Source organism: Suricata suricatta, chromosome 15 (genome assembly GCF_006229205.1).
Source record: "Suricata suricatta isolate VVHF042 chromosome 15, meerkat_22Aug2017_6uvM2_HiC, whole genome shotgun sequence".
NCBI classification, from domain to species: Eukaryota; Metazoa; Chordata; class Mammalia; order Carnivora; family Herpestidae; genus Suricata; species Suricata suricatta.
This window is the reverse complement of record NC_043714.1, coordinates 11,368,820-11,394,013: the sequence shown is the minus strand read 5'-3', so window position 1 is coordinate 11,394,013 and position 25,194 is coordinate 11,368,820. Positions and strand designations below refer to the sequence as shown.

Sequence of the window (25,194 nt, the reverse complement as noted above, 5' to 3'; positions counted from 1 at the left end):
GAATGAGAGCAAACGGTGATTTTCAACTTCTCGCACAGCTAGAACAAGAGAAATCGGAACATTTTAAAGCCAGATAGGCCCTTAGCAATGATCCGGTCTGACCTCTTCATAAAGCAGATGATGCAGCATATTCTTTAGGAGAAGATTCTGGACTAGATGGATTTGTGCCCGAATCCAAGTAGATGCTAGATCCTCACAATTGACTGACACCAGCGCCACAAAGATGAATTTAGACATTATTGAAAGCACAGACATGTCACCAAAGGTACTTGAGCCACAAGTTAAATTCTAGACGAAAGTAAGCAAGTTTGTGCAGTCAGGAGCACAGCACAGCCTGGGGCCAGGAGTCCTCCTGATATCCTTCTGATGGGATCAGCAGCTCTTAGTGGACTGCCCATCACACTGCTTTTGAAAGCAATCTGACTGTAGCAATAGGATGTCGGGCCAGTTCGACCAGTCGAGGGCCTAGGAGAATGCAGTTTTATTAATTGCTGGGCCGAGCCTTGTTGTGAAATCCAGGGAGCCTTCTAGACAAGCATGGCAGCTGCGGCTCCCCAGGTTGCCCACACTCACAGGCAATTTCACGGGAAGCAGGTTGTGGACACACCGAGGAAGCTATGAAAGCTCCGTCAGCCCCCACCATGGCGGAGCATGAAATTTCCCGTTTGCTCTGCAACCTCCAGATTCAAAGCAAAATTGCCACCAGCTGTGCTTTCAGCTTTCTCCACTGCAAGTGAAGAGCAAAACATCTTTGATGATAATGTGGGTGGAGGAAAATTTAGGGAACCCCTCCTCTACCGAGAGTTAGTCAAGGTTGAGGAAAGTTGAAAGTCAACTGTACCACTAGACTCGTCATCTGCTCTCAGGGATGGCATCCGATGTAGGCCCATAGATGGAACAGTGAGGTCAGAAAATACTTATCTGTCCTATAAGTATACACTCAAGATACATGTGTGTCCACAGGAGAAATGTGACCTGGACATTGTTGGCAGCTTAGACATGAATGTGGCAGAAATGAGGTAGGTGACAGTCTTTCCACTTCCCAAACACCTACCTCTCCTTTCCACCCTGTATCGAGCACCCACTCTGCCTGCTACCATGCCAAATCCAATTTCCATCCCCACTTGGTCAACTCCTGCTCATCCTTTAAAAGCCAACACAAATATTGTCTCGGTAAAATCTCCCGATGTCTCCAAGACAGAATTAGGCATTCTGCCTTCTGTGATTCCTGACATAAATAGTATGTATTGTGCATATATATTTAACACTGATCACATTCAACGATAAGAAACAGGAAGGCAGGCCAATAACCGAGCTTTGGGGTCAGAGATAAGGAGTTCTATGCCCCAACTCTTCCACTTACAAGCTCTGTGTCCTCGAGCAATCTGTCCAATCTTCCTGATCCTTAGGGCAATTCTACCCATAAAACGGGGACAATAATGCCTAGTTTGGTATAGTCTTGTGAAGGTGAGATGGGAATGGTGAATAAAGCCCCGAGCACTGGGTCAGACTCATAGCCAAGACTCCACAAATTAGTCCCCTCACCTTCCCCTTCTCTTCCAAGGCAACAACATGCCTTTCTTCGTGAGTCCTCAATGGTGAGCACAAAACATACTAGAACATTCTACGGACCTAATACATGCAATCATCAATGAATGTGATGCCTACGGACAAATAAGGGCCAGTTTTTCGTCATAGAATGGCACGCCTAGGGAGGGCCCTAAACCAATAGCATTTGACCCAACCCTTGTTAGAGAAGCTCAGAGAGGGCAAATGGCAGGGCTGGGCAAGACCCCTTCCTCTCCGGTTCCCAGGCCAGCACTCCGCCACCATGTCTGGCTGCCAGCACAGGCTTATCTGCTTCTGGGTGGTGCAGACCAGAAGCTGCATGGGCCTTCCTGGGAACACATTTCAGTAGGCCTCTTTGCCCAGAGACCTGGAGACCAGGGCCAGCCTCGGTGGCTGTTTCAATACGAGTCGCCTCCAGCTATTAGTGGTTAAAGGCAATTTCTCATCCTCCCCACTAACGTGGCTTCATTCAAATTGGAAATGATAGATGATTCACAGGCAAGAGAAACCGTGTTGTGCTACATTCAGAAAGGATGCAAATGACAAAAACATGTTGCTTCTGGATCGGCAGGGAAATGGCGGAGAGCAGAGCGCACCCGGCTCCTTGCACCTCCACGTCTGGCTAGACGGTTTTGTGGCATTTAGCGGCGCTGTGCGAAGGCACCCACGGCACACCATAACTCTCACAAAACAGCGTTTTCATGTGCTAATGGCAGCTGAATCAGAAACACATGGATTTAATTTCCTTCAAAATACCCACGGGTATAAAAATCAATGCAGGAAAGCCATTTGGCTAACGAAATCTGGGGCTTTTCTGAGCCCAAAAATTGCGCGGCATCGTTGGAGACGGCTGGTGGAGCCCCAGATCCCACCAGGTCCAGCCCACCCCCGAGCACAGCCCTGGCCTAATGCGATGTGAAGCCCCGGCTGTCTTTTTGGAGAGAGGCAGGTGCTTGCTGTGTAGCACCTTGCCGGCTGCCATCTCCGCAGATTTCCTGCTTTCTGCTGTTCGTTCACTTGCCCCGCCTCTCCCGCCCCACAGCCGTCAGGGGAATCTCGTTTTGGCAGCAGATCGGGATCCCTGCCTGAAAGTTGATAGAGGTTGAGCTATTTGCAGAAATAATGCTTTCCAGACGCACTAAACAGTACCCCTCTTTCCAGATGGAGTGGCATTAGTGTTGCTTCCAGCCATTTCCTCACCTTCTGCTCTACTTGTCAGTTCTCCCATATGCACCACGAGCCTTCCGTGTTCTGGGGAATCTCGGGAACCGGCTCAGGCCCCCGGCTTTTCCGCGCGCACACGCGCGTTCACACAGCCTCCGCTCCTGTGTATGCGCGTGCGGTTTCCGCCCCCACCCCCTGGGAGTCAACTTAGATTTTCAAGGGAGCTAATCACTAAATGTGATAGCTTAGCAGCCCAGGGGATTAGACAGGCACGAATACGTGGCAGAGCCGAAGTCCCTGGGCTCTGGTAGATGTTTCCACCATCCTGGTCACCGGTGGCAAGATCATTCACATCTCCTTTTGGTGGCCTCTAGTTTTGAATGGGGAGGAGGGGGGGGGCGGGGAAGGCCTCGGTGAAGGGGCTACTTCCCTAGAGAGGACCTAGAGGCTCTCCCAAAATAAAGGCTGGGTTAAGCCTCTTTGTGTTATGGCCCAAACATAAGACACTTTGTTTGGATTGAAGGACCCCATAATATCACACCCATGGGCTATTTCCTTATTAAAAAATTGTCCCGCTTGCCATATTGTATTTGCTCTGGGTGGTTTCAACATGCCCAGGCCGGAGCTCAAGTTACTTCAGACAGGTCATGTGTGGAGGGCCTTCCCAGCTCTGAGATCCGAAGCTCTCGGCACGAGAGGGGACACTACCTTCGGCGCTCATGTCCTCAGTCTAGCGGTCGGAAGGAGCACCACACCGCAGGGGGCGGTCCCGGAGGGAAAATGGCCCCGTTTTCCTACAACTATCTCCTTTGGTTTGCCTTTCTGCTTCCTTTTCTAATTCCCTCCTGAAACTGAGCTTTCGTTTTCAAGGGGGGAAGCCGACAGGGGACGGGAAGTTTCTACCTTCGTGGAGAGCTTCCCTCTCCCCTTGCTCTTTTTTCTCAATTTGGCTGACGCTGGTCCCTGAGTGTGTTCAGGATGGATATGCTCTTCCTGCACAATCTAAGATCTGCCCTGTTTCTGGCCCCACAGAGTACAGACCCATGCATCCCGGAGTGGATGAAGGGGTTAAAGTTGGTTTCTCAGAAGACCCCGATATTTGAGACTCTCTATGCTACTACATCCTGTGAAAGTCAGATTCAACAGCCAAGGTCAATGACTAAACATAACAAAGACAAAAGAAAACTGAAAATGCATTTTTAAAAAATATATAGACCATTGGATATAACTGATACCTTCCTCTTCAACTCTTCAATTATTAGAGTCAGTATATCCTGTATGACTTTGGGAAAGTTACTGAACCTCTCTGTGCCTCAGATTCCTCACCTGTAAAATGGGGCTAACATTAGTAAATACCTCATAGATTTGTTATGAGGATTTAGTGAGATAAGGCATATAAAGTGCTGGGAATGAGGTTGGAGTTGAGTGAGTGGCTTCCTATTACCCTCCATGCTTGAAAAGACCTTGGCTGTCAACCTGGCCACTGCCATTAGTAGGTTTGATATTTATCACACTTCTGGGTCATTGTTGTTGATGCCCTTGTCCTTGTTGTGTGAGTTGAGTTACACAAGGTTAGGCATGGTCTTGGGAGATATGGTCCTCAATGATGGGCTACTTCTTCTGCAAAGGCACTATCCTGGTCATCTCAGGAAAGATCTCACACATTCTGGCCTCATTTCCTGATCCCCACTTCTCTCGATCTTGCTAGAATGACAAAGATTAGATCACTTTGCAATTGTTGTACCCAACTGTGCTGAGAAGACATATTTCTTCCAAGAGCGAAAAAAGAGAGCCTAACAACCAAATAATTGCTTTATTTGTTCAACTGTGCATCTTCCCGCCTGATCAAGTCTTCATAGGCCTCGAATCTCTCCTACGCAAAGCTTGGCAGATTTTGCCACATTTCTTAAAAGCCCCAAAGCTTTCTTCTTTGATGACTCGAAATGCACAAAAGCAACAACAGGCCTTTTACAAGTTACAATGATTTTTCTTAGCATTTCAAAATGCACCAAATTGCTTCATCATTGTGCCTGTATAGTTTACAAGTACAATCAACGATCCCACAGTCACTTTCCCCATGCCCACCCTCTTTCATTTTTGGAAGTCCCCAAAAAGCAAAATATCACCTCTCTAATTCTTTCTGCTACTGCTGTTGATAAAAGGAAATGAAATGTGTTAGTCACCTCCCCTCAACCCAGGCTCCGGATTACATTGTGAGCCTTGCTCATTAATTCAGGTATGGGATGCAGAGGAGAAGTAGGGGTTTCCATTCGGCCGAGATGGGAGGAACAATTTGATCGGTGTGAAACACCGGCTCCTCGAGGGGGAATGCCTTAAACAATTCCATCAACATTGATTTACTTTAACCAGGTGATATTTTAATGAGCCAACCCACGGGCTCCCTGGATGACACGACTTCTCAAACTAAGAGAACACACCACCTTTAAAAGGGAAAAAACAAATCACTAAAAAAAATCGCTAAAAAGTTGACACTTGCGGATGAGTCTAACTCCCTTTGTCCTGTGGACATGCGCTGTGTTGGGAAAGCTCCAAGTGCATCGAGCTGATTTTTGCTGTCATCGGAACTGACCCTCAGGCCCCCGGGAGGCCCACAGCCTGTCTGCTGCGGTGACAGGAAGAGGAGCCAAGCTTCAGCTTGGGGTCCTTAGATGTGTAGCACAACAGGCTGCATCCAACTCTGACGAGGGCAGCTGGATCACATGAATTTTTAAAGTAAAACAACTGATTTTTGTGGCGGGGGGGGGGGGGGGTAGCGGGTCTTGCTTTTTCCCCCTGTGAAATCCCCACGGAAGACATGCACGGCCCCAGCATGTTGATTTTGGCATCGGCACACACGGTCCCTCTGTTCAGAAGATGAGCTGACACGTGCAGATTTGCAGATCAGCTATTTCAAAAGGTTAATTAAATATTACCATTGTTTTCCAAGCTATTAATGTATGTTCTTTCTTCATGTGAAAGGCTTCTCCCCACTCAAAAATCAGGGTTTGGATTTGCTTCCCAATCCCTTCCCCTTTTACAACCTGGAAAGAGAGTGACCGAGGAGCCTAGAGAAACAGAGAGACAGAGAGAGGGGAGAGAGAGAAAGAGAGAGGGGAGAGAGAGAAAGAGAGAGAGATTCCCAGGCCAGAGGCAAAATACAGTTTGGAGCTGAGGAAGGAGCGACTGTGGCTGGCATTGTCTGAAGTGGAGCCCTTGAAACACATTCTCAGCTGCAGCTGGGGACCAGAATGATGTCATTCACGGAAGGTTCTAGAAAGGGGCCAGGAAGGAACCCCTGCTCTTCCCACCTTTATTTATCCGCTGACATAATTGAGCACACTGAAACTCAGGAACGTGCAGGCCATGGCCTTCAGTGGTGCTGGGGGAGGGTCGGCAGGTGTGTCGGCCAAAGGACTGAGGCAGGAATGCGATCCACGTCGCAGTGTCTGTCTGTCCCCTGCCACTTCCAAACGGCGTGGTTTTCTGTCTGCCTGAGGCATCCGGAGGTTGGCAGGACAAGGCCTGAGTGCAAACCCAGAGAGGGATTCCAAGATGGACGATAAGGGATAATAAGACAGAGGTCAGAGAGAGGACAAAGCTTCTCTCCGGCAGGAAGTGCCACCCTCTGTGACTGCCGTTTACAAGAACCCCGGGCCAGGATGAGCACAGCAGTCTGCAGGAAATCTCTCCAGACAGCCCATCTTCCAGGGCGAGCAGGACATGTTTTGTTTGCAAAGTAATAATGCCTCCCTAGATGTGGGGAGGAGACAGCTAACCTAGCAGCAGAAGAAATGGGGAACAAGGAAGCAGGTGACGAAGGGTGCCGTGGGCAGGGCGGGGCCGGCACCGATGGAGACAGGAGGGGGGACGGCAGGACCAGTCTGGTCATGGGTCACGCTAGAGGAGCGCGGTCACGGCTGCCCCGAGCCCCTGCCTGCCCACCCATTCGTCTCCACACCGTGCGATCTGGAATTTCATCCGCAGAGAGCAAAATGACAGTATAGCGTGTTGCTTACAAATGCAGACTTGGTAGTCCAAAGATCTGGGTTAAAAGCCCATTTCCATCACTCTGTAGCTGGGTTTCCTTAGGTTTTTCATTTCCTAATGTTTCCACTTTTAAATACAAATTGCTATACTGGGAGGATTTGTTAAAACGATAAAATGAAAAAAAAAGTGTGCAGAGTGTCCGGTATACCGTAAGTGCTCGAAATAGGAGGAAAGGAATGGACAGCAAATCCTGGACAAGCAGAGGGGAGAGGAGGAGAGCCCAGGAGGAAGAGGGATAGCATGGGGGGGAAGGCCTGGACACCTTCGCCTTCTGGAGCCGCCCGTTAGCAAGCCGTCCCAGGGTGTCGTGGGGCAGCGTCCCTGGTGAGCTCACTCTGGTCTCCTGTGGTCTTGACCCCGTGTCCTGTCTGCTGCATCTGCCCCAACACGGTCTCCCTCTTGGGTAGGATGACCTTGACACACTACCAACCCCCCCAGAGCTAAGCCCCCACATACGTGTGAGGCTTGGTGGTAACCAGGCAGGCAGGGATGAAGGCGCCAAGGGAAACGCATGCTCACGCAGCCCAAAGCTGTGACGTGGAAGGGGACAAGCACTCTTGTCCTCAGCATGTGTAAGTGCCGGGAGACAGTCTCCAGAGAAAAGCGCCGGATCCCCTGTAAGAGGGTACCTGTGGGCGACAGGTGTGGAAGAAATCCACAGAACAGATACGGGGATTTGGGGCTGAAATCGTTCCAACCAGGTCCATACTGGTGCCCAACACATGCCAGACCCTTAATAAAATGTTGCCAATGCATTGAAGAAGGCCCTGACCTGGTCCTGCTCCTCCTGGAGATTATATTGCAGCACAAGGAACAGAGACTGGGAGCCACAGAGCATGGTGCTGGAGAGCAGGGGTGTGGCCGGGCTCTCCGCAGGGGGGAGAGAGCAGGTGGAAAGCCCATTCGGGGAGGACCCACCAGTGTAAGTAGACAGGGATGGCCTTGTCTGCTCAGCCTAGCGAGCATCCCCACCCCCACCCATCAGCAAGTGAGCACAGGGAGCACACGATCTAACCCACTGGGCACCACTAGCTGATGTGAGGGTAGACAGAACCCCAGTCCCCCGGTTCTGGGCCCATTGGTCTAGAAGCAGACTCCTAACTAGGGTTGCCAAACTTGGCAAATAAAAATATAGGCTGTCCAGTTCAATCTGAATTTCAGATAACCAATTTATAATTTTTTAGTGTAAGTATATCCCATGCAACTTTGGGGAGATACTTATAACTAAAAAATGATGAATTGTTTCTCTTAAATTCTAATATATATGGGCCTCCCATATTTTATTTGGCAACCCAATGCCTAGCCCACACTGGAACTTCAAAAGAGTGCCTTCTCTAGAATGCAGGTAAAACAGAACTGAGTCAGCGCCTCTCCAGGAGCTGAAGGTACAAGATGTTTTCTACCTTGTGAAGAAAGCCAACCTGCCAAAGGAGAGAATGAAGTGAAGTCACAAGTCAGTGAGAAGCAGAGACAAAGGGAGCAAGGGTACAGAAGGTTTTCAAGGCCAGGCTCCTGTCTCCTCCCTGCCCTTCCTCCAGCTCGGCATTCTGGCCTCTCCTTGCCGGACGCCACTCCTCACACCATTGCTTCCAGTTCCTATAGGCAGGAAAGAAAGCAAAGGTATTTTAAAAAGGGTTTTTTTGTTATTTATTTTGAAGCAGGGGGGGAAGAGAGAATCCCAAGCAGGCCCCACACTGTCAGCACAGAGGCCGACTCGGGGCTCCATCCCACAAACTGTGAGATCATGACCTGAGCCGAAATCAAGAGTCAGATGCTCAACCACTCAACCAACTGAACTACCTAGGTGCCCCAGCAGGAGCATTTTAAAACATCAGCTCAAAGGTAACAAAGTCACGTGAATGCACCTTTAATACAATAAGGCCAGATTTACTATGCTGTATGTTACATGGTCAGAGTCGTCTTACAGGAAGAAATACTGCTTCCTATATAGATCAGATTGGGTGTTTTACAAAAGGCAATTAATTCTCAGGAGGGTGAATTATATTTCATTTCCAAATTTAAGGAGAATACAAATCAGAGTTGAAATACACACCTTCTCCGCACCCTGTCTAGAGAGCCAGACATTTTCTTGTAAACCAAGCAGAAAAACTCACTGAAAGAGCACAGATACCTGAGGAGCCTAAAATTTGTATGAAAAGTTATTTGCCATAAATAATAGACCCTGGGTTTATATGTTATGAAGAGGTCCTATAAACCAGAAAGAAAAACACAATGAGCACCTCTTTCCAAAATATAAGCAAGGTGAGGGGCGCCTGGGTGGTTCAGTCAGTTAAGCATCCAACTTCGGCTCAGGTCATGACCTCACGGCTTATGGGTTCAAGAGACTCACATCAGGCTCTGTGCTGACAGCTCAGAGCCTGGAGCCTGCTTCGGATCCAGTGTCTCCCTCTCTCTGCCCCTCCCCTGCTCATGCTCTGTCTCTCTCTCTCTCTCTCTCTCTCTCTCTCTCTCTCTCTCTCTCTCAAAAAGAAAAGATTTTTTTAAAATAGGCAAGGGGATAGCAAAAGAAACATAAAGTTTAAACATCTTTTTAAAACATTTATTTATTATTGAGAGACAGAGAGAGACAGAGCATGAGCAGGGGAGGGGCAGAGAGAGAGGGAGACACAGAATCCGAAGCAGGCTCCAGGCTTTAAGCTGTCAGCACAGAACCTCACGTAGGGCTCAAACTCACAAACTGCAAGATCATGACCTGAGCTAAAGTTGGACACTTAACCGACTGAGCCACACAAGTGCCCCAGAAATATGAATTTTTAATAAAAATATGGAAAAAGGCCCAGCCTCATTAATAACCAAATAAGTATAAGTCAAATATAAATTAAAACATCAAAATTCCCTTTTCAGGGGCACCTGGGTGGCTCAGTTGGTTAAGCACTCAACTTTGGCCTGGGTCATGACTGGTTCATGGAGTTCAAGTCCTGCATCGGACTCTGTTGTCAGTGTAGAGCCCGCTTCAGATCCTCTGTTTCCCTCCCTCTCTGCCCCTTCTGCCCTCCCTCTCAAAAATAAATAAACTTTTTTTAAAATCCCTTTTTAGACTATTAAATTGGCAAATTAAGAAAATCAATTCTACTGAAAGCTAGCCAGGGTACAATAAAGTGAGCACCCTTTTGCACTAATGGTATGTCCCTAATGTACAGTATACTAATGGTTTAACCCTAACGTGCAATATATTAGTGGTATGTCCTGATATGCAAAGAACTTCTGCAAAACAATAAAAAAAAAAAAACCTCTTAAAGACCCCAATAAAAAAAATGGGCAAAGGGTTTGAATAGGCAATTCACAAAAGAGGTGCAAGTGGTGAAGGTAGGTTTGATATAGACATAGATTTCCATTCAGATGGGGACGTGGATTTAGATAAGCACTCATCCTCACAGGGAAGGTCAAGTTCAAACAAGATACCAGTTCTCTGATATCATAAGTACTGATAACTTTTTTTCTGGAAAGGGCTTTGGGGAATAGCCAATCTGGCACAGGCTATTGGTAGGCATACATATTCCTACACCATTTTTAAAAGGATAATTCAGCAATATCTATTTAAAGCACCTGAAATCTCTGACATCTCTGTTTCCTCCTTGAAGATATAAAACTGTTGCTTACCCTTCTCCTTGTAAAAGAAAACTCCCAATTCTTACTATCTCAGGAAATAATCGTTACCCCATAGTCCCCTCTTCTCTAATTTATTTTTTTTTAATTTGTATTCTTTTTTTTCTTCTGAGAGAAAGAAAGTATGTGTGCAAGTGGGGGAGGGGCTTTTTAATTTATTTTTTTAATTTACATCCAAGTTAGCATATAACTAATTTAAATTTTTAACATTTATTCTTTTTTTTGAGAGAGAGAGAGAGAGAAAGAGAGAGAGGAAGCGTGCACACATGTGGGGGAGCGGCAGAGAGAGAGGGACACACAGAGTTGGGAGCAGGCTCCAGGCTCTGAGCTTTCAGCACAGAGACCCCTGCGGGGCTCAAACTCAGAAACCGGTAAGATCATGATCTGAGCTGAAGTCAGACACTTAAACAAGTGAGCCACCCAGGCACCCGCCCCTCACTTTCTCTAACTTAAAAACCACATTTTAAAATTGTTCAAACAATGGCGTTATTTTCCATTTTCTGTGTTTTGATCCATTTAATCTATATTCTGGGCAGTCTCCGATGAATCATCTCTCATTTTCTAACACTTCATTACGAACGTGGTGACCAATGTGGGCATAATATTATCCTTAAGAAAACAAAGCCAAAGACAATAACAGAGTAAAAACAGTTCTCAGCAAAGATGGGGAAACAGTGATTGCGCTCAGGTGGAGGAGGACGTGTGACATCCCGGTCATCCGAGTCCTCTTGCTGCTACACGCCCGGCCCTCCTCCTCCTCCGCCCTTGGAATTTTTCCCACTGCCCTTTCAACTAAGCACCATATCGCCTCCTTCAAGGTTTCCTTGGCTCCCAGGCAGGAGGCCCCGTGCCTGGAAGCCTGCCCCATGCCATCTCCGCAAGCTGTCTCCTGCAATCATTCTCCCCGCTCCTGAGCTCCTGCTTCCGCCACCAAGTCCTCCCCAGCAGAGAGCAAGTGAATCTCCTCCAGCTTTCACCTGTTCTGCGCCCCTGCGAGGCCCCGCTCCCGCCTCCCTTGCTGGCACCGAACAGCCCTGGGCTCTGTGATGTGAGCCCGCTCACTGGCGGCAGCATTCGGCTGGGCCTTTTCTCCACCCCCCCGCGTCCGCGCCGGCCCAGTCTGTAAAGGTGCCTGGCTGCGGTCCAGTGGAGAAGCTGGGGAGGGACTGTGTTCTCCGCAGAAAACCCTGCATGGCGGCACCAAGGGCCGGAGCTCTGTGGCTTGGGGACCCGGGCTCAGGGTCAGGGTCAGGGGTGCTCCATGTGAGACTTCCTTCAACCTTTTCTGGACCAATGGCTCAGGAGTCCTCAGAACAGAGTAATGCCGGCTTAGACTGGCCAGCTTTGAAAATTAAACTAATAATTGTGAGGGTAGCAGGAGGGGAGAATGGCTTTTTTTTTTAAGTGGTTAAAAATATCGCTAACAACTGAATCTAAACATTAGAATCCTTCTTCCCACAATTATATTTTCCTCTTTCGTGATTCAGCATCGTTTTAATTGAACTGGATCCCCTAAGACTAAAAATCTGGTATCTAGGACTACCAAGCACCTTCATCGGGTCAAATAGGTGGGAAGTTTTCTTTTAAATCCTTTTTTAGGTTTTGTCTCTATCCACCATTAAAATTAGTTTCACACCCATTTCCCCCCCTCGTTCCTTCGAGAAAGGCGCTTTCCCTTACAGCTTTCTCGTAATGTCAAAACAAAAGCTCCCTTAGACTTCTTAGAATCTCGAGATCCCTTTCCAACAAAGCGGATAACAAGTGTGCTAGAATTAAGGCAACTTGGGAAGCAGCAGATCTCTGCAAGAGAGAACCAACCGTCAGCTTCTGGGACTGGTGGCTCTAACAGTAATAAACAACGTAAAATGGGAGAATGCCAAGGATCACCCCACTTTCTCCCTCGCTCATTTTTAATTTTTTCCTAAAGTGGCGTATGGATTTTTGTAAGCCATGATTTGAATGATTTGCAGTTCCGAGTGAGATGCAAAGACATTTTCACAATATCATATAAAACTGCATTCCATAGCCATCAGTGCTCTGAAAAGAAAGGGATTTTTTTTCTTCCCCCACCCCTCCTCTGAAAGGGAATAAGAGAAACAGGACAAACTCAGGGTCCAGATCTCTGGGCCACGTGAGTAATGTTTTCCTATTTTATAGAGGCTCTGATCAAAATACTCCAAGGAGGACAAACAATAATATATAATAAATTATAGACGCTGCAAAACTGAAGGACATTATGCTTCAGCATTTCTGGTTTCTAATAAACCAGTGGGATGAGATGCCCTTCTTCATCTGTGCTCGCAGAGCGTTTGTTCATTCACACCCACTGCGCCGTGGGTCACCTGCACGGGACCTCAGCAGACAGACTGTAAAAGGTGAGTGGCCGCTGACGGCTGAACCCGGCCTCCCTCCTCCTCGGGCCATCTGATTTGGTCCAAGGGCATCCTTGAGAGTGGGGACAGATGAGCGATGACTCTCCTCCCGGGTGCAAGGAGGGGCCGTGGAGACCCACAGGTCCCAGTCTCCACAGAACCTTTGTTGGCGGCAAGGTCTCAGTCCCTCCCACACCGAGCTGACAATCCCTTCCCCAAATCCAGAAGATCAGCAATAATTGATTTGGCTTCCGGCCCGTTCCCTTCTGGTGCAAGAGCAGCAGCTCAGTTCACGAGCTCTTTCCGATTCCTCCCTGCCCTCCCCTTAAAGAGAACTCTCATGTCTGATTAAAATCGGTAATGCGCTGGTCCTGGAGTGAAGAGGTGCTATTTATTTCTGTCAGGTTCTGCTTGGAAGGTTTGAGGCTTCCTCCTACCAGACATTTTACTAGTAAACAGAAAAGTTACCCATATTGTCATGCGTGCCCTGACCTGCAAGCTAGTGAACAATAAATCTTAATTACAGTTAAATGCCAAAATGTGCAAAGAATGAGACAGCACTAGTCAACTGTGAATTGGTCCGACTCCTGCCTGGGCTGGGGTGCAGCTGCAGGAATACATAAATTAGTCTGTGGTCTGTGTGTGCGGGGACAATCGGCGCAGGCTGTTTCTTAAGAGGGTTTCCAGCATCCGTGGACGGCGCACTGGCACACATCCTCCTCCCCATGTCAGAAGCAGGTGGCATCTGCGAAGTTTTATTTTGAAGGACGTTCAGCATTGTGCTTGGACTAATAAGAACGCGCTATTTCTAAATATCTCGGCAGTTTTCCAAAATAGGGCTCGGTCTCTTGTCATCTGCTCTGTCCATACTTGGTACCTTGGGGTTTATTCGGGGAAACCACGGAATAACCTTTTGTTGGTGATCTCCTTTTTGCACCCGTATGGGGTCACAAGAGAATGAGGCAGGCCACCCTCCAGGAACTTAAAAAATATGGGGGTTTTTTCCCCTGGTGCAGGAAAGCTCATGAGCTCCTTTCAAGTTGTTTGCTTGTCATAATGCTAAATAAAGCCACCCTGTTGTCCCCCTGCCTGGGTCCTCTTGACATATTGGCACCTATATGCAAGAATTAGAAAGGTGATTGCAGACATAACTCTGTTCAATGGCTCCAGGCTGTTCTATCAATTCTGAGACTGACAGGAGAGAGGAGATGGACCTGGGAAGGAAGAATGGAGTTTGGGCTGCTGGGAGCTTGGCCCCATGAATCAATCTGCAATTTACTCATATTATTTCAGATGCAGATCCTGTTCTCATTGGGAGCCCATGATCTGCCAGATGCCCTTACCGGCAGTTTTCTAAATAATAAGGCAGGCCCTGCTTCCCCGGGACTCAGGAATCAGCGCAGGGTAATGGCAGGCCCCGCGATGAGGTGCTATTTCACTAATTACGAGGTGGCTGTGTAAGTGGATAAGAGGGAAGTCGAAAAATCCTTTCCCAACAGAGGTGGGGAGGAGGGGTTACCGAAAAGGCAGAAATGGGTTCTTTCTGTTGTGTTTTTAAAGAGCGTGAAAGGGGGAGCCTTCCTAGGTACTTAAATAATGGTGATGTCGGTTTCACTGGGATCCCCGTGCACTGTGGCCGCGGCGCCCCGCCCCTCCCCCTCCCCAGCCCTCTCGCTCCTGGCTCTTCCCGGCTCTCGCAGGGCCCCATCCTGTCACCAGCGGTCCTGCTTCCTGTTTGTGTTGCCTCTTTGTTGCTTCCTGGTGGTCAGCCCTCGCCCGCCTTCTGTTGAGCCTCCACCCTGGGACTGGCTCTCTTCCCAGCCCTCTCTTGTGCTAGCAAATCTGTCTCTGGCTCTGTCTGAGCCCACGTTTTTAAAGGACCCGGTCTGGTTACTGGGTCTTTGCCCCCAGGCGCCCCCTCCCTTGAGTGAGGGTCTGCCTCTCACGTGCTCGGATTCTCTGCCAGCCTTTGATCGCAGGAGCTGGTCCAAAAGGCTCTTGCATTTGCTACCCCTCGCCTGCCGTTTTGCATTCCTTTGAGGAGGGGATAGGGTCGTTGCCCATTTTCTACTGAGTGAGCAAGAAGCCCAGAGGACGGAAGGAGGAGGAAGCGCCCAATCTGTTCACCCAGCCTGCACACAGGAGCGTCCTCTCTCCTTGCTAGCACCCACCCCACATCCAGTGTCTACCCCGTGCCAAGCCTCCACATGCGTTATTGGATTTAATCTACACAAGCACTTCGTCAAGTAGGTGTTAGTTTTATTTTAAACCATGGAAAGGGAGGTTCACAGAGCTCTTATCTTGCCCAGGGTCATGCAGCTGGCACATTTGTCTGATTCAACCATTCTCTCTGCAGATGCCACACAGTTTCCCCCAGTGACACCCTTATGTCATCTGGGTCTCTGTTCCCATATCCTCCCCCCTTCTCCCCCCCACAGATGAGGCTGCCTTAGATAGATTGCTGTGCCTCACACAGCTCTGTGTTGCTGTCTGTCCCCTCACCCACCTTTATCTTTCTTTGGAGCATTTATCACTACCCCATATTATGTATATTTACTGGTCTGGCTGTTGCTAGTATATGTATGAAGTAAGAGACTTTAACTGTTTTGCTCACTTCTAGATTGTCCTGGTGCAGGGCAAGTACATGATAAACATCTGTTGGAAGGAGGAAGGGAGAAAGGAGGAAGGAAGGAAGGAAGGAAGGAAGGAAGGAAGGAAGGAAGGAAGGAAGGAAGGAGGGAGGAAGGGAAGGGAGGAGGGAAGGAAGGAAGGGAGGAGGGAGGGAGGGAGGGAGGGAAGAAAGGAGGCAGCTGTATTTTTTTCCAGCTTGAACCTAAAGTAGTCATAAGGTTTGGCCAGTTTGCCAGAAATGACAGGCAACAATCCCATCTACATATGGAAAACTCAAGCTGAAGGTGGATTTGCTCAAGGATCTGCAGTAAACCACCGGGAGATCAAGGTCCGAACCATCCAATTCTGACTAACAGACCAGGTCGTTTACAGTTGCCCCTGTGCTGGCTTCCTCCACCCTGTAGCTGGGAGCTGCTTTATTGAGCTTCTCCAAGCTCTCTTCCTGCCTGCCTGCCTTCCTTCCTGTCTTCCTGCAAACTCTTGCCTGTACACCATCACTTGGGTGGCCCCTGGGAAGCCTGTTGAGTTGACCCCTGTGTGTTCCAGACGGAACAGGAATACTTTTTTTAAAGGTCAAAGAAATTAATTCCTGTGTTTGTCTCAATCCTCAGAAGTGACCCCCTCGGGGGTTTAATACCCCTCAGGCTTAGAAGATCCAAGAGGAAATGCTTGGAGCAGGACCTTAGGAGAGACCCCAGGAGAGTCTAGAGAGCAAGCCCCACAAGAAAATCCACAAGTGCAACAGAGGCCCTTCAGAAACTGCTCCTTCTTCAAGGCCCTTTCATGCTTTATGTCAGAGCTTCAGAAAGCCAGGGAGAGAAGGGAAGCAGCCTATGTGCAAGTCCGTTCCCGGCCTCTGCTTCTGGGCCCAGCAAGAAGACATTTGCCAAGGTCAAAAGGCAGCCGCCGACTCGCTGTGCTAGACAAGACCAACATACTAAACTCAACTGTTCTCTCTTGTTTTTGTCTTTTCTTTTTTCCAGATATGGTCCTTTCAACATATACAGTCAATAGACGGGAACCCCAAAAGACCTCACTCTGAACTGAATACTTCCACCCTTCCCCAGTCATGGTGGCCCACAGGAGGCACCAAAGAAAACTTCATTGCAGGTGGTGGGTGTAGGGGGCAATGAAATGAGTGAGGCACAATTTCCTACTTGAGCTTCAAGGAGACAAGCATTGGAGAATAGACTAGAAAACATGGTAAAAGTGGATCTATTGGAGGCATCAGCGTGATTTAAAGGATCAAAAGAAAAAGGAAATCGCAGTTGAAGAAATCAAGAAAGGTGTTATGGAAGAAGTGTCTTTTCAGATACATCTTGACGGAACGGTAGGATTTTCACAGGCAACGCTGGCGTGAAGGGAGAATGCATGGGATGGAGGGGGTGACATTTCATTGGAGCGCAGAAATGGGAGCGGCACAAAGCCTGGGCAAGTTTGGCTGAAGCGTGGGGTACACGCCCAGGAACTGAAAAAGATAAGGCTGCAAGGAATTGGGGTGCAGAATGACAGTTAAAGGTGTTTGCACTTAATTTTAAAGGCAAAGGGGGGGTGCGGTAAATGGTCCATTCCTACAGTGGGATACTACTCTGCAATAAGAAAAATGAGATCTTTCAAATTTGATTCCAATGTAACTAGTATAAAAAACTGACATTTGATTCAGTTATTGAAAAATTTGGAGGTATATTTGAACAACTCAGTCTGTGGATCTTATCTTATAACTGTAAATCTTATGAAAGCTAAATACAAATTAAGTATATCTGATTAAATTTAATTTCCAAATTGAGATGTTCTATAACTGTGAAGCACACAGTAGATTCTGAAGTTCAGTATAAAGAAAGGATATAAAATATGCTATTCATCATTCTGATGTAAGTTACACTTTGCAATGATAATATTTTAGATTTCTTGCCTTAAATAAAACGGTCATAAAAATGAAAGCCAAAAAAACCCAAAGGGAAGCCATTGAAGGTCCTGGAGCCAGGCTGTCACATGATTAAATTAATAATAATGATAATAATAATAACTGTGAAGGAGAGGATTAAGCAGATTGCAAGGAGGGCTCTGGGGAGAAGAGCCAAGAAAGTTTCCTTGAAAGATTTTTTTTTTAGTGGCCACATCAGAAATAACCTAAGTCAGAGACTCAGAAATAGGCTCTGCAGTCCCCAGACATGGCTCAGAAGTGTAATCTCTGTTTTTAGGAATATTTCCACTGGATTCACACTAACCTTTAATCAACTCCCCAAATGCTTCACAAGCAGGAAAGTTATGCGTTCTATTGGGAGGCACAGTTGCCGGGAAGGATCAAAGGTCACGCTGAAGGGACCTGGACCAAACCTGACCCCTGGCTTGACTTGGAGGAAAACCTGACAAAGTTTGTTATTGCATTTTGGGCTGGAATTTACCATTGGAAATGCAGCCTTTGTCACTGGCACAAGGAGAACTGTTTTGCATTTGATGACATTTTCAAAACGGTGTGAAAAAACCTTGACGTTTTTATTAGAAAATCTATAAAGCCCAAACAAATGGTTTCATGCTGCTTTGCCTCATTCTTCATAGGTTCGTAGGCAATCCATCATCCCTCCCACCTCTCCGGTGCCTTCCCACTCCCCTTGAACCCATCAGCGACAACGTCTTGCCCATGAACAAAAGGACTACTCAGAGAAACCCTTTCAACCTTAGTTGTCCTTTGCCTCTCAACTTTTACCCCTTAAATCAACTACGATCATTCCATTTTCACTTCTGAAAGGCTCTCTTCCTGAAAGGCTAAACAGCGTTGTCACCTCTTCTAGGAAAACTCTTTCCCTTACTTCTCATGACACGGAATTACGGAAGGTCAACTTCCCTCTCTTCAGTAAGAGATAGAACTCTCTCCGGACCCTGTTGCGTGTGAGGAAAACTCCCAGTTTAAACAAAATTACTGGATTTGGAGCAAATACATGGAAGTATTCTCTCCAGAAAAAATGGTAAGTCCCTTTCTTCGGTTACCATTTTGAACCAAGGTCTTATCTGTCTTGAATTTCTGATATAATAACCTGCCTCATCCTGCCTTGCTCTCAACTCTGGTCCATGCAAGCTCACTCGGTCTATTCCTATGCAACCGCCCACCTATGCCTCAGTCTCCCTAAAACAAGCTGCGGCTTGGCTTTCTCTCTCCCACTGGTGGCTTCTTCTCTGCTGACCCCTCTCCCAACCCCAGCCTCCCACTCATCAGCACAGGAACTGACACGTTAGCTTCTCAAGCACGGTGGTGGCTACTCATTCACTAGACCCTGTCACTCCTTTTGCATTTTTTAATGACTCGGGTGCCTCTACCAGCACCATCACCATTTGGTTCTTCCTTGGTTCTCCATCTAGTTCCCTCGTGCCTACTTTGATTAATCATCATTTCTCCATATTCTGCTTTACGCTCACTGACTTCTTTCTTTCTTTCCTTCTTCAACCAAAATTGTTTGATAGGCACCGTTGGCCAAGTAGTGTGCTGGCATGAGCCTTGGCTTATGGGCTTCGATGTGTTTCTGTGGAATTCTCACAATATCCTTACGAGGTAGGAAGTGTGGAGAGTATCTTTGGCTCTATTTTAAAGATGATAAAATGGAGACTCAAAGAGAGTATATCCCTTTCCTAAGACTCCCGGCTCCTGAAGGGCAGAGGTGAGAGCCCCATATTCTGCCATCCAACCACTGGGCCTTTTTGCCAGACCCACCATGTTGCTTCCTCATTGAAGGCCATTCCACCCTCTCACTTCTGATTCCCAGCCTCTCATCTCCCCCATCAGCCCTCTGCCTGGCTTGGCTTCACCCACACTGCCCCCTCTCCTCTTCATTCCCCAGCCCCCACGTGGGCTCTTTTGCCCAGAACCACCAGCCGGGGGCCTTGCCCTGGAAGGCTCCTTCCATCTTAGCACCAAGTCCTTGATTTGGCTGTGAGCTCCTTAGAGTCGGCCTGTGATCTGAGAAGCTGCCAGTGGCGCCTTCTCTCCACCCTCCTGCCACGCTGACCCCTCCATGTCACCCCCGGACACTGGTTGTCCCCTGCATTCCCAAACTACCATGGACCATATAAAACCTTGAGGGCTCATTTGTGTTTTGTCTTTGCATCCTTAGTGTGTTTTAGAGCATTCCCTGGGAGCATACAGATATTTGAGGGAAGAAAGAGAAGAAACAGCCAGCAGGAAAAGTCTCTAGCAGCACAAGGGACGACCTGTGCCAACTCGACCAACACTGAGTGAAACAGTCAACAAACTTGTACTGCCCATCAAGGGAAATGCTGCGAACAAAAAACAAACAAACAAACTGCTTTGTCATGGGCTTTTTCTTTTTAAACTAAGACTTTGGGGGTCACATTTACCGATTCCCCTCCCAGACCAGGAACAGATCCAAAGAGCAGAAAATGCAGTATTACTCTAAAACATACAAGTTAGCCAGAAGCCAGGGGCAGTAGACGGAATTCCTGCAAGACCCCAAAGCCTTCTCTTTGTCCCCTACCCCATCTCCTGTGCCACCCAGTGTGACAGGAGCTAAACCAGGCAGGCACACAGAGCCATGGAGAAGAAGTAACCCCCATCGTCACCACCAGGGGCAAGCAGCCACATCTTCGTATGAGACTTCAGTCAGGTACCCCGGGTCACACACCGCATTGGAATTAAGGTCAAATTAGTTCACAGAACAAGACCGGGTGGTTCAAGCCTGAAGATGATGTTGGGATGGGCTGGAGGCAGTGGGTGGTAAGTGGGCGCCAGCTAGCCAGCACAGTCAGAATGACTCAGCACCTCTTTTCCCCCCACCACCTGCCCTCTCTAGCCTCTACCAACTACCAGCCTCAGCACTGGCGGCAAAGAAGAATAACCTGCCCCCTCTCTCCTCATGCCTTGTGTCCTCCCTGAAAGAGCCCTCACCTCGGAGTCCACTACTTGGGTTTTCCTTTATGGGGGATGCTGGGCAAATCAAACCCTCAGTGCTTCACCTTTTTTGAAAAGGAAGAAGATATGGGCTGCCTGGGGGCCTCAGCTGGTTTCGTGGTTTCGGCTCAGGTCATGATCTCATGGTTCATGGGATTGAGCCCCGCCTCGCGCTGATGGCATGGAACCTGCTTGGGATTCTTTCTCTCTTTTCTCCGACCCTCCTCATGTACACTCTCTCTCTTTCTCTCTCTCTCTCCCTCTCTCTCTCAAAATACATAAACTTAAAAAAAAAAGAAGATAATGCCTTCCTTTCTACCTATCCCCAAGCTTCTTGCCATCACACACGTGCACACACACACACACACACACACACACACAAGCACCCTAAGGGCTAGTAAGCATCCCAACGGTGCTGTTTCTTTCCATGAACTCTACATAAATATTAGAGTATCTTCTTTTGACAGTGACCACCTGGCTGTCCCGCACAGTTTAAAAGAAAATGTCTTGGGCTCGTCTCAGCTCAAGAAGAGAGAGCCTGAGTACGGTGATCGTCTCACCTTCCTTTGGTGGCCCAGCTTCTGCGGAAAGCAGACAGCTGGCCCCTGCCTGGGCTGGGCTGGGCTGGGCACTGCCAACACTTCAGGAAACCGTTCCCTTCCCAGGTAGGAGCCCCGGACTTGTTCCCAGTGGCAACAAGGGAGAGTTGACAATGGATGGAAAAACTTCCTCTCTGTTTGATTGTATTCTAATCCGCACAGATTTAACAAATGTGTGGTGTGGGTAGATGTGTGTGTGTGTGTGTGTGTGTGTGTGTGTATAAATCATATATATAAATGTACAAAGTTTGTCCACCGTGGCACACATATATATGCTAGATACATGTTTGCTCTGCGCACACATTCCAGACACTGACACAGTAGCGCCTGTAGACCTGTATTTTAGGCAAGGTGTTTCTAGATGCTAATTGTGATGGCTTCCAGGATTCCCAGCATGTCTGCCCGCTCTCTGAAAGCTCTTTGAGGGCTTCTCATCATTAGAATTCCCCAAGTTTTCGCTCCTTCCTCGCAAGCCATCTGGCCTCTCTGTACCGCAGCTGCGGCCGGCTCTGCTCTGTCACTCACACCTGAGCCTCTGACATCCCCCACCTGAAGCAAATCCATCCATCAAGAAAGTCCAAAAATTGCAACCAGAAATGTTTTCCCCCAAAATCTAGAAATACTGTGGTTTTTCTCTTTTAAACCTCCATTAGGTTTCAGGCACAATTTTTTTTCTCAAATTCATTATTTATGGTCCTGGAATATCCAAGGGGGAAAAAGCAGCTACTGCCATTTAATCTGTTTGTCCAATTAGCCGAGGCCTCTTGCCTCAGTGGTGTGCCTCTTGAACACTTATAATTGTCATTAACTGAAAGCGCAGAGAAGGTCAGAGTGTAGAGGCCTTGGAGAGTCAAAGGTTGTTGGCAATCGTGGGTGGGCTCCGAAGTTCCGTTCTGCTCCCTCCAGAAGAAGGTGAGCGCCAGCTAGCTCGCCCACAGTCACTAACCCTGGCCAGAGGGACCCCCTGAGAGGCAGAGAGCCCCCAGCGCGCTGCTCAGCAGAACACATCACTGGTGATGGCATTCGTGGGATGCAGGAACCAGGCAACAAAAAGAGAAAATAGAGACCCACTAACCGCGTCTGCTACTGTGGGCCTGGCGATAGAATTTCCAAGAGATTGATCCGGAAAAAGAAAGCTTTTCACTTTTCTTATCTTTGGAACCAAGGAGCTTTCTCCCTCTATGCTCATTTTTGTGGTGGTTGGTACTGCTGCTGTCAGCCTGCTTTTGTATTAGTGGAGGAAATACTGAAAAGCTATTTTGTAAAGATACCGCAAAAAACTGGAATGGCTCAGGACAGATTTTCCTTCATTTGTAAGAAGACAATTGTGAGCTTGTGTTCCAGTGACATGGGGCATGTGACCAGGAGAGCAAAATCCAGACAGGAGAGATGTCCTAAAGCCCCTAAGGGGATTCGACCTCAGGTGAGTCACGGAGTTGATGGTTTGTTCAATAGTATTGAAGCCAAAGCGATTTCTTAGCTCTCCGCTCACGTACCCCCTCCCAGTGGGGCCACGGCTGGGAGACAGGCATGGGATGTAAGGGACCTGTGCTCTGAAATAGAAAAAAACAAAGGGCGCCTGGGTGGCCCAATCAGTTAAGCGTCCAACTCTTGATTTCGGTTCAGGTCATGATCTCATGGTTCTTGATTTCGATCCCCACATCGGGCTCTGCACTGACAGTGTGGAGCCTGCTTGGGATTCTCTCTCTCCCTCTTCCTCTGCCCTTCCCCTGCTCGCTCGCTCTCTCTCTCTCTCTCTCTCTCTCTCTCTCTCTCTCAAAAATAAATAAACATAAAAAATTTTTAAGAAGAGAATAAAGCCTGATTACCAACTCAGCCAAGTAAGAGCAGCCGGTCCACCCCCTCCAAGAAACACCATCGGCTCAGCAAAGTGCAATGCCGCCACGCCCGTCAACGTGTTTAACGAGCACTTATGAAATACCCGCTTTATACTACGGGAAACATATACGTTTCTGAGCTAGCCTTCTGTTATGCGCCGAATTATCCTCCCGCCCCAAATTCATCCTCTAAAATCCTAACGCCTGGTATCTCAGAATGCGACGGTATTCAAAGAGGTAATGAAGGTAAGATGAGGCCACGCTGTCAGACTTGAATCAAATCTGACCAGTATTCTCACGAAAAGAGGAGATTAAGACTCAGACGAGGACAGAAGGAAGACCACATGCAGACTCAAGGAGAAGACGGCCATGTACAAGCCAAGGAAAGAAACCATCAGAGAAACCAATCCTACGAACACCTTGACCTCAGAATTCTAGCCTCCAGAAGTGTGAGAGAACGGATGCCTGCGGTGTGAGTCCCCGATCTGTCGTGTGTTCTGTCCGACGCCCCCAGCCTATGAATGCACCTTCCCAACAGCCTGGAGGGTCAGTCCAGAAGCGAGGACACAAAAGCTCAGTGATGGGAAGTAATTTGTTCAGAATTCCAACACGATGACGTGGCTGAGGAGGATGAAACACACATCTTCTGGCTTTGACTCGGGGGCCTTAAGAAGACAATGGGGCTTCCCAGCCCCCCAAGGCTGGAGAAGCGCTGGACAAAAACATTCCTTCTCCGAGCTGAGCAGGGACCCCCTTCAACCTGCCACCTGGGAGCAGCTGTAGAGAAGTTTGGAGGGCGGAGGTGAGTGCAGGGCTGTGGCGCAGAGGCCATCTCCCAGCATTCAGGGGGAGGGCAACGCTGTCAGAGGAGCCCAGCCATTGTGGGCAGGTTCTCCTCTGAGGGTTTTATGCGTAGTATACCAGATAATCCTCACCCCTGCTCCATGAACTCAGGACTACTGCTATTCCCATTTTACAGATCAGAAGCCCGAAGCACAGAGGTGAGTGGCTCAGGGTCACCCAGCAGCAGGGAGCAGAACAAGACAAGGGCCCAGGCTGGCACAAAGGGCCCAAGGGCTGCCCACTGCCCAAAACCGCGTCTGGAGTATAGACTCCTGGAGTAGAATTCCATGCTTGGGACTTCTAGACTAGAAGCCCAGGCCATTCTGAGAGGACAATATTAAAGCTAAATGGGAACAGACTCTGTGGTTTGGGAGATGCTGTAAATCTGGGTTTACAGTCCCAGGAGGTCAAGGAGGAGCTAATGGCAAGCTGTGCTGAGGGCCTCCCGTCCCCACCGTTCAGTAGGGCTGTCGTTATTTTCACATGAAATTTCATGGAAATTGCATAAAGAACAAGGAGAGGAAAAAGCCCCACAGCTTTCTAGAGGTTAAGAGCCTTTCTTACCCCTCATAACACCTTATGAGGAAGACGAGAAGGTATTTTTGTAATGCTCCCCAACCCTTCCTTCTCCTCACAGTGAAAATGAGGCTTAATGAAGCAGATGATGTGCTGACAACCCAGAAGGTGACAGGGCTCCTCCGTGGTTTTCAGTGACCTTCCATGACCTTCCCCAACTCCACTCCCCACCCACCTCCCTTCGCCGCTGCTATTTCTGTGAAGCGCGTCCAACATTCACTTCCTGGTTCTCCGCCTGCCGCCGTCCAGCTCTTACAGCCTCCTGTCTTCCTTCCTCTTCTCCTCACTTCATGGTGTGTCTAAGCCTGACAAGATGTTCAGTCTCTCTTAAATCTCCAGACTTACAGAATCCTCAAAAAAAAAACACTATGACGTTTGCTCAAAAAGAAAAAAAAAGGCACATAAAGATCTCCATGGACGTTTCCACACAGTTGCTAGAGGTCCACACACCTCCAAAAGCACGGACACAGATACCGGTCTAACAACCCTGCCCTACATGCTTCCCTCCCTCTAGTCAATTTTGAGTCTTTCTCTTCATCCTTCTTTCCCACAGCTTTTTTTTCTGCAATACATATGCTGCCTCCCATTTTACTGACTCCAGGAAGGTCCAAGCTTGAGGAAGCGTCCTTTATTCTCTTCTTTTCCTGCTGTTTTATGTCACTTCCTGTCTGATCCTTCTAGCAGCCTGTCTCCTAGCCTTTACTTCTCAGGAAACTCTATTGAGATCTTGATTTCTATCTTGCACATGCAAACGGATTGTCCCTTTATTTTCCATAAATCTGTTGAATTGCAGTAGGTAATGAAAACATATCTCTGTGCATCTGGCCCATTCTCTCCAATTTTTTACTTTTAATTATGCCACTTTTCCAACATCCACAAAGCTAAACAGAATACAAAATAACCTCCATGTGCCCATGTGAGGCTTCAACAATTGTCAACATTTTGGGGATCTCCATTCTCCCCTATCCCCCCTACCCGTCCTCTTTGGGGAAGGAGGGGGTTGCAATATTTTAAGACAGATGCAAGAC

General features: G+C 48.1%; 1 long non-coding RNA gene across 1 annotated transcript; it reads left to right on the top strand.

Moving 5' to 3' along the window:
* Positions 1 to 18,102: 18,102 nt before the first annotated feature.
* On the top strand, positions 18,103 to 19,705 carry LOC115279326. The gene is made up of 2 exons (XR_003903365.1): positions 18,103 to 18,376; positions 19,517 to 19,705. It is a non-coding gene; the product is annotated as an uncharacterized LOC115279326 (long non-coding RNA).
* The last annotated feature ends 5,489 nt before the right edge of the window (positions 19,706 to 25,194 follow it).